The sequence below is a fragment of the Microtus oregoni genome, unplaced genomic scaffold (assembly GCF_018167655.1).
Source record: "Microtus oregoni isolate MIOR12 unplaced genomic scaffold, Mior012 000024F_ref0000369, whole genome shotgun sequence".
NCBI classification, from domain to species: domain Eukaryota; kingdom Metazoa; phylum Chordata; class Mammalia; order Rodentia; family Cricetidae; genus Microtus; species Microtus oregoni.
The window spans coordinates 33,226,089-33,236,016 of NW_024543083.1; the positions used below are offsets into that span (position 1 = coordinate 33,226,089).

At 46.1% G+C, this 9,928-nt stretch overlaps 1 long non-coding RNA gene across 3 annotated transcripts; it reads right to left on the reverse strand.

Annotated features, from left to right (window-relative positions):
- Positions 1–2,681: 2,681 nt before the first annotated feature.
- On the reverse strand, positions 2,682–8,083 carry LOC121462327. 3 transcript variants are annotated; one of them, XR_005976303.1, is made up of 4 exons: positions 7,899–8,083; positions 7,077–7,158; positions 6,443–6,519; positions 2,682–5,930 (listed from the first exon to the last, which is right to left on the reverse strand). It is a non-coding gene; the product is annotated as an uncharacterized LOC121462327 (long non-coding RNA). The 3 variants fall into 3 exon arrangements; XR_005976301.1 differs by having other exon boundaries at positions 7,779–8,083; XR_005976302.1 differs by lacking the exon at positions 7,899–8,083 and adding an exon at positions 7,682–7,716.
- Positions 8,084–9,928: the final 1,845 nt, after the last annotated feature.

Consider the following 9,928-nt stretch of genomic DNA (forward strand, 5'->3'; position numbering starts at 1 on the left):
CCTTTAATACCTCCCACCCTCTCTCCCATTAAAGTCACCCTCTTTATTTTTCCCATTCCCCACTTCAGAACCCAACAAAACTAGCTTTGACAAAATGGAAAATGTGTTGGCTGGAAAACCTAAGTCTAGACCTCCCCCCTCCCCCGCCCCCTTTTTTCAGGCTCCAGATGCATATTATACAGGCTGATCAACCTTCAGTTTATTGTGTGAGCCTGGCAGACCTTGGACTCTTCCCCCAGCTTCCTGAATGCCAGGATTGCAGGTGTGTGCCACCACACCTGGCTTTAGTATAAATCTCGTGTTTCTGGTGTAGCTGGATCTGAGACTGCAGTGTTGTCGGGTTGTTTCCGTTCCCCCATCCTCTCTCACTCTCCCTTTCATTGCCACACTCTTCTCTGCCTCTCTCTAAAGTCCTACTCCAAGGAAAATATCCCAAGCAGAGCTCTGATTGGTTTGCCTGGGTCACTTCTCTACCTATAGCTGAGTTCACCAAATTCTCCTCAGGCGTGGATTCTGACTGCACAGACTCAGGCAGAAAGAGTGCAGCTTTGGGTGCGGCTAGCACATTAGAGTTTGATGTGGGGGTTGCTTTTAAGAAAGGGACATTGAGACGGGCTGTGGTTGTGCAGGCCTTTAATCCCAGCACTCGGGGAAGCAGACAGAGCAGGAGGAGTTCGAGGTCAGCCTGGTCTACAGAGTGAGTTCCAGGACAGGCTCCAAAGCTACACAGAGAAACCCTGTCTCAACTGAGGCAACTCCAGGGGAGGGGATTTGGGATGGAACTTCCACTGGAATATTCCAGATTCTTTAGAAGAGGCTAAAGTGAAACTTCCCCCTGGTGGATCCCAAAGCATTCTCCCCTGTGTCCCAGGCAAAGATAACTCCAGAGTCTGCGAACGTCTGCCGAGGGTAAAATACCCCTGTACTAGAAGCTGTAAATACACATTTGTTATTTTACACTCAGAATGTTCTATCAGTTAAACAACGTTTCTACTCCCATTCCCTCCTCTTTTATTTTCCACACCACACAGCCAAAACAGTCCCCTCGAAGTACCTCACTGGTTAACAAAAATAACTTGATAAAATTTCTGCCAACTTCCTCCCACTGTTTCCTCAATAGAGACCAGATCCTTTAGTCTTGTATTTGTAATCAAACCCATGACCTATTATTATACTCGGCTGAGCGAGGGGCTGTGCTCCACTCTGAGTGAGCTTCCTGGCTCTGCTTACGGTCTCCACTGTCTTACTGTTAGGTATTTGGCCTGGTGTCATCTCGAGTTCTGTCCGTAAAACCGTTGAGAGCCTGAGGTTCCTCTGAGGTCCAGCTCTGGTCCCATGTTTGTCTCCCTTCAAGAAGCCACCCAGTACTGTCTTCCTTTCTCTTCACTCTGGCCATTCCTCAAATACTTAAGCAAAGAGTTAGCATAGGAGCCGTCAATTCTACTCAAATGTATCTACCCCAAGAGAAATGAAAACATACATCCATACATTATACTAGCAATATTGCTTCTCTTAGCCCAAAGGGGTAAGAACCCTAACTTTTACCACCTGATGCGTAATTAAACCAATATTATAGTCCATACAAAGGAATACTATTCTCCTAAAAATAAAATAATAAAGCATCTGATGATGTTAGCCCATGCCTGTAATCTCAGCAGTCAGGAAGCCAAGAAAGGAAGACAGAATTCTTGGCTAACCTGGACAACATAGTGAATTCTAGGACATCATAGGCTAAATAGAAACACCTGTCTCAAGTAGTCAAAAAGTAATGAAATGATAGCATACTACAAGAACGGTAAACCCTGAAAGTATTTTTGCTGCGTGAAAGGAGAGAGTCACAAAAGACCTCATATCATTCCATTGATAGAAAATGGCCTCAGCAAATTCCTAGATGAAAATAGATTAGTGTTCGTCAAAGGGATAGGGGCAGGAGGACGATGGAGTCAAAGGGCTGATGCAGAAGACACAGGATTTCTGCCGTGACAAAATGTTCCCAAACTGTGAATATTCTGCAAATCGCTGTGGTGATTTGAGCGAGAATGACCCCCAAAGGTCAGATATCTGAATGCCTGGCACCCAGTCCGTGGAATGATTGGCATGCCGCGCTAGTCTGCACCACGACCGCCCGGTTTCTATGGCAAACTAATATGGCTACTGAGCTTAAAGGTGTGTGTCTGTAAGGTTGACCAGGGTGGCTGTTTGATTCTCTGATCTTCAGGCAAGCTTTATTTATTAAACTACAAATGAAATGTCACTGCACAAGCAACCAGCCATGTGTGTTTTAGATGAATAAATCACGTCAGTAAAAGTGTGTATCTGTTTTGATTGTTGAGATATGGTCTCACTATGTCGCCCTGGTTGTCCTCAAACTCAAGATCCTCTGGGTGCAGCCTCCACTGCTGAGAATACAGATGGATCCTACCAAGCTCAGCAGTTATTGTTTTTGGAGAATGAAAGACCTAACCAACTGTGATGTTGACTCGCAATTGTTTACTTGATGAGGTCCACAGTCACTCAGGAGATGGGCCTCTGCATCTGCCTGTGTGGGATTTTTTTCTTTTTTCCAATGTTTAAAAAAATTTAAATTCATTTTAAAATATAATTTCTTTGGAAATTTCACATCATGCACCCCAATTTCACTTACCTCCCAGTTCCCCATATTCTCCCTTTACCCTGCAGCATCCTTTAAAAGAAAATTTTAATAAGATCAAACCAAAATAAAACATAGCAAGCATACAAACACAAGAATAAGACAAAACACAACACCCCCCAAAAACCCTCTCTGGTTTTCCACCTCTCCCACCTATATCCAACATGCATTTGGAGCAGTGTACCACATAGTATACCTTTTTGCCCAGTTGGCTTTACTAGCAAATGTTCGTTGCAATGACTCATTGGTCTCGTTCACGGCCTCTGGTTTCCCGGCACATCATCATCCCTGGATCCTGACTGAAATTCCCCTGGGATATCACAAGGCTTCCCCAAATCATGGAGATCCTGCAGGTATCATTCCACAGGACCAGTTCCTTCACAAGCTCCAGGGGTCCTTGCTCGGGTGGATGTTAGGGAGAGCCAACTCCACGTGGTCTGTAGACTTGCTTGTTAGCTGAGCCGGTCATTCCGAGCCACTGGGGCCACTAGCCTCAGGCGAGGGGGCAGAGCCTGTGCCGTCAGGGTAAGTTCTTGCTCGCCTGTGGCGAGGGGTGGGACCATCTCTCCTGTGAAGGATGGGGCCAGCTCTCTTGCTGCAGAGTGCAACGAGAGGCGGAGCCATCTTTCTAAGGGTCAGCAAGGGGCAGGGCTGACTCAGCATGGCCCTCTGGTTGTATCACATGGTTCCTACGGCCACCTGAGGTGGCACAGGCCACAGACATCAACACAGACCCCAGCTGCTGCTGGACCATTGTGACCCAGACATGGCCCCCAGCAGCGGCCCAGGCCCCGACAGCATCCTGGCTCTTGATGGAAGCCCTGGCTGCTCAGATCAGGCTGGCTCTGGCAGCGCCTGGACACCTACAAGGTCACATATTGCAGCTTCCACCCTGGGCTTCCATGGGACTTTTGGTGGCAACACGGGCCTCGGACTTCAACCCACAGAACCCGGATGCAGTAAGATCCTAGACCCAGGCCCAGGCATGGCCCTCGGCAGCAGCTCAGGTCTGGATGACACCATGGCCCCAGGTGGTCGCTCAAGAGGTTAAGATCAAGCTTCTGGTTGTCTCATGAAGATTTCAACTTCCATGCCCCAGGAGAGGGTTACGAGAATCACAAAATCCCATTATATTTATAGGAAGAAAGAACAGGAAAGGTGAAATTAAGTCTATGCATGGGCTGAAGAAATGAAAATTGTTCAGCATAATTCACTGGCAACTCGTATCTGAAAGAGCAAAGGAAGCAGACTGCCCCGAACTTTGCTTTGTCCCACAATTTAAGCACACGCGCAGAAAGGGATACATTCAAAGGCTCCCTATGTGGAGAAGCCAGGATTTCCTTCTCTCCATCCCATAATTCTTTCTAATAAAAATTCCTGCGCTGACAACCAGACACGGCTAAGTTAAAACCTGAAAATTAGTATCGGCAAGTTAATAGAATCCTATGGATCCGTGAGTCACCCGGTGCTGGCATCAGATAAGAACACAGAAGCGGAGAGAGACTGCCAAGCACGATTTCGGCCGGGGGAATAAGAATGAACGCAGGGCAATCAAAGCACTAAGACAGACGACAAATGTGGCCTAGTGCCTGGACTTAATGTGCTAGCGTTCGGGTCACTTGCCTGTTTTGATTCAAGACATTTGACAGAAACTGGTAAATGGTGGAAGGTTTGTTTTTTTTTCCTTCTTAATTGTGGTTCTGTTGTTGTGATATCATACCATGGCAAAACCGAGTTAAGGGAGGAATGGCTTATTTTGGCCCCCAACTCCAGGTGCCATGCACCATGGTGGGGAAAGCAAGACAGCAGAAGTGTAAAGCAAATTCTATATCTTCAGGCTACAAGAAGAGGGCAATGACTGCTTCTGCTCAGTCAATACATTCCAGGATCCTACAGCACAGAATGGTAACTGAAGATCTCCTACCTCAATGAATATAATCAAGACAATCCGGAAGGCCCCAGGTTGGAGGGAAGACACCCACGTTCCCCACTCAGGCGGGTGTTAGCCACCCACATGCCAGCCTGGGTCCTCATGGCCCGAGTTGTAGGGAAGACATTCACAAGCCTGCGGTGCAGGGCAGACGGCTCCCTTTATGATAAGCGAATATATGGTGGAGAATAGGAGAGAAAGAGAAGTAGTAAGGAGTAGGCTGATAGCCGGGTGGTGTTGGCGCACGCCTTTAATCCCAGCACTCGGGAGGCAGAGGCAGGCGGATCTCTGGGAGTTTGAGGCCAGCCTGGTCTACAAGAGCTAGTTCCAGGTCAGGCACCAAAGCTACAGAGAAACCCTGTCTGGAAAGACAAAAAACAAAACAAAACAAAAAAAACCCAAACAAACAAACAAACAAACAAAAAAAGGAGTAGGCTGATATGGGAGGCCTGGTAGCCCACCCTGGGCCATGGTGTTGTCCAGACTGGGCTGCTACCAAGGACCATTTGGGGTGTCCGTGAGTTGGGCAACTTCCGTTGGTTTTCCAGAATTTCTCTACATGGCTCCTTTTTGCTCTGGGCACCAGGATGATGACTTCAAGAATATCAAGTCTTGTATCACCCGTTGTTCCAAAGACAGGGTTTCCACAGATCGGAGGGAGTAAAGTTGAGAATCAGCTTCTTTCTTTGTCTCTCTGACCTCTGACTGTTACCTCCACATGTCCAGCTCCTGCCTGGTGGCATCACCCATTGAGCCTTCCCTGTCTCTATGTTCTAGTGACCACTCTTTCCCTTTACCTACTTGGTCTGAAGACTCATATTGCTTGCTCTACAAGTCCCAGGAGCTACAAAAGCCTTTTGTGGCTTTTTTCCACTTTGTCTAGATATTTGTAAATAAACCCTTAATTCAACTCTGACTTTGCCTTTTTTGAGTGTGCCTTTTGTTCTGATCAGTGCAGTCCCTTTGAGACTCCCCTCCTTCTTGGCATGGTTACCTTTCAGTTTACACCCATGAAGGATCTAGTGGCTGGACAAACTGTCCCCTTTTCCACAGGAAGGGAAGTGAATGTTCGTATTCTCTCCATCTGGTTCAGTCATCCCAGGGATATGGGTTCGATTGTACCATTTTAGCTAATTACAGGACTCTAAGGATGTACAGTAATTATTTTCTCAGAGACATCATGAACTGACCTAAAGCCTTGGGCCAATCTTTGTTTTGTTTTTTCTTTTTTCTTCGGGTTAAAAAAAAACCTTCTTATTAGCAGGCCTTGGCCCACACCTGCAGGGACCGCCAGTCTTTATTATGCCTGGAGTTACTGAAGGCAGGCTCTTTTATACTTTGCCTGGAAGCCTGGAAGTGCAAACAAAAGGCCTTAGTAACTTTAGCAGTTCCCTGGAGAATGTTACTAACTGTTATTAAATTCCCTTGATTTAGATTTGAGGCATGCCCATCCGTCCATCTTTATTCACAAGGAAATTGGGATTAGAACTTTTGCTTCTTTGAAACCGGCTTTTTACCTCACTCTCCACCCCAGTTCTGAATACAGGAGAAATTAGGATTCCTGGAAATGGGTTTTAGGGAGAAAAAATACCTATTGACTTTGTGAAATATCCCAAAATTTTCTTGAAAGAAATGACAGCTGTTGGCCAGGTCAGAAATTAATTTTCCAGGTGGGAAAAACAATGTGGGAATGGTTATAGGTAGGAGAAAACATGAGCATTTGGTCCACTCCCAGGCTTGTATTCTGGGATGGCAGCCTTGAGAATTCAGGTGTGTGCCATTAAGGCCACGTGGGTGTGGGAAGTTGGCATCTGTAGGCAGGGTGATCAGCGTCCTTGCTGGCTAGGGCTGTTCCAACTTACCATTAACAGTCCCAGGTCCCAGAAAACTCAGATGCTGCAGTCAAATGCAAACAGGAATTCCTGGGAAGAGTGGACACCTGCAAAGGGTCATTGATTGATTAGAACTGCATTGGTGGGGAGGGTGGGGATGTTGCAGGTCTAGAGGTTAATTCCCTGCTTTTAGCCTCCTGGGTAACGACTCCTTGACTACTTCTGTGCTGGAGCTAATATCCTGTAGCTAATACCTAAAACCCTTCGAGTCTATGAATTTTAACAGCCCTCTAGCTTCTACCAACTCACGAGACAAGCATGTTGCCGTGTGGCATCTGAGGTCTAGAGGGGAGATTCCTCCATCTTGCTATAACCGGCCCTGCGGTGTTTCCACCATGTGCTTGAAAATTGCCTTGATTTACAAATTTCTTTGTTCCATTACCACAAAAATAAAAACAAAACAAAAAAAAAACAAAGACAAAACAACAACAACAAAAACAGTCCATGAAACTGCTTCCGAGTCGGAACATGGAACCTGAGGTAATGTAGCTCTGTGTTTCCTGGGTCATGGTCACTCAAGTTTTGTTCCCGAATAAACTATCACATTCTTGTTGAGAAGAACTCTCTTTCTTTTATATGAGCACATGCCAGGGCAGCTACTTACCCTCTGCTACGCGAGCAGCTGTTAAATAGTTTAGATATCTTTCCTGCATGAATATAGTAAGGTCCTGGTTGCAGCCATGGCTCTGAGGGAAAAGGGGTTACCATGAAACATCAAGGATCTGAATTCAGATACCTAGAGCCCCTGTCTGAAATCCCAGCATCCCTATGTCAAGATGTAGGGGAGTGGCAAAGACAAGGCTATCTGCTGTTCACAGGCTAGCAGGTCTTAGACTGCAACAAACCACAAGCCCTGTCACAAGTGAGGTAAAGGTGGAGACCCACACCTGAGGTTGCCCTGTGACCTCCACGCTTGTGCTGTGGCATATGGGTGTTTGCATTCAGAGGCACTTATCTGATACACATATGCACATCACACACACATGCATGCACGCACAAGGAATAAATACATAAACCAGGGCACTGACATGTAATGTGTCGTGCACACCTCTAATGCCTGCTCTGAATCTTTGCTTTAGAAGCTGGAATCTTCAACAGTTCTCTTACTCTTTTGGCTCCTGGGTAGGAGTTCTAATTTGTTCCTTCATTCTCATGCATTGTTTAAGATAACCTCCCCTCCCCTCGGCAGCCTAAGGTACTTTTCTATACATGTAGTCTCCGAGGCGTCTTGAACTCCCCTTCCCTGCTAGCGGATGAATTCCCCTCAAGGATCTTTGAAGAATCCTCTTCAGACTTTTCTGCTTACAGGAAATTCCATTTTAGTCCCAGAAGGTGACTGGCTGCATGAAAAGAACTGGAGTCCTGGAAAACACTTTGAGAAACCACAGCGCCGTTTTTAGTTCTTTTCAGTCCCCGAATTACGTACTCACTGTAGACGAATCTGCAAGAATAGCAGATCCTTCAGCTGATGCCCGTGGCAGGCAGGCAGAAGTGTTCTTCCTATCTGCTGCCTTCAGAGTCAAACAGCTGCGCTCCGCCTCTGTTCCTCAGACACCTGCCAGCGCTCCTCGCCTGCTGGAGCGCTTCCCTGCAGCATAGCCGCGCCCAGCGGTTGAGAATGTCCCTAGCCAGACCAAGTAGGGTGATGCACACCACAGAAAATTTTGTCACAACGCCTTCCCACACACGTGAAAGGGATAGGCCTTTGTAAATGTTTTACAAAGGATAATTTCCTTATTGAATTTGAGGCCCATGATATTTCGGCTCAGTAGTTAAGAAATGTTGATGGTGTCTAAGTCATGGTGATTCCAGTTCTGACTTTTTCTACTTTGGAATGGTGCATAAGACATACACGTTTTGTATAAACAGCTCTGATTTTCAATGTTGATCCTGTCTTGGGCTAACAGTACCCTATCAGAGTCTCTTCCTGTCAGTTACACAGTGAAGCTGCCAAGCTGTGGGACCCTGCTGGCTAGATGCACAGAAGACATGGTCAAGTTACAATAGTTTCACATTGTAAAGGGAATTTTGTGGTGTAATCCCATTCCAGGCACTGCATTCCGCGTTTGAAATAGTTTCCTTTGCTATAGGCCAAAGCAAACGTCTATAGCTCTCACCACCACCACCACCACCACTATCAACATTGCTGGTTTTGTTTTGGTCAAATCAGCTTTGGAAATAGGAAGATGTGCAACTACTCAACCTGAGTTTGTGTCCAGAGGAATGAGTTTCATAGTCCACCCTCGTCCCCACAGTCACACTTTCTCGTGTTACAGCCTTTGTTGAATCCTTATCAATGGAAATAACTACGGAAAGTTAGCTCTGCTGTGGCCTTAGGTGTCTGTTAGGCCCTCTCACGTGCGAGACACTAGAGACGGCCTGCTTCCTCTGCTGCCTGTTGGTGACAGCTTCAGAGCACCTTGGGAAGAATATTTGGCAGAAGGTACAAGCCAATTCATATTACCCATACTTTAAATTATATTCTTATCCTTTCAATCCTTTGAGGAAGGAACACACAACCTTTAGAATCATGAAAAATATATGTCTTTCTTCCATAAAGCTACATGTCTTTAGAATTTCAAGGGGGATGGGATGATGCTGTGTTTGTAATTTCTCCAGGCTATTTTCCTTCTCTTCATTCCCACTGTGGTTGCTTCCCCTCTGCCCTTTCCTGTCCCTCCTGAAAGGCAGGGTTGGTTTATATCAATTCCACCATCTTGTCATTTAGCGAGTTTCAGGTGTCTAAGAAATGCTCAAGCATTGATCTGTAAATGACTGCAAGAAGGGGCAGTTCCAGGCAGAGAAGGGATCTGTCTACTCAAGGTTCTAAGTCAGAGAGGGATAGTTTCTGTGTGTCCTTCAGCAATCCCTGTGCCCAGTGATAAGACCTGAAATCAGCCTTGGCAAGGCTGAATGGAAAGCCTGAGTCAGATCAACAAGTCCAGACAAACCGGCCGTGTCGCCATGACTTATTGCCTCCTTATCAAGAAGGCATCTGGCAAATCAAGCATGGGTGGAGCGGAGGAAAACGAGAAGCAAATGCCCTGTCCAATCTGGGAGAGAGACAGAAAGAATTTTGAAGAAAAGCAGTGTTGGCATTTCTCTGAGGGAACTTTACTAATGTGCTTGTGAGAAGCCACTACTGTAGAAAACTATATATGAACAAAGAAAATTGGGAAATATTAAATGTACAGATTTGTTTATGTTCTATATGCTCTAAGCTATATTCCTAGTCCCAGAATTCTTAGCAAAGATTGTCCTGGGTGTGGAATCATGTGGCACTTTGCTTTACTATTGTCTGTTTCTAGTCACTTCGCTCACCCTTTAAAACAGGATAGAGGCTCATATCTCACGTTATAGCACAGGCTGGCTTTGAACGTTTATGCAGCCCATGCTGGTCCTCACTCCTTCAGGATTCTGCTGGCATCCATCTCCCACATTCTAGAATTATAGGTG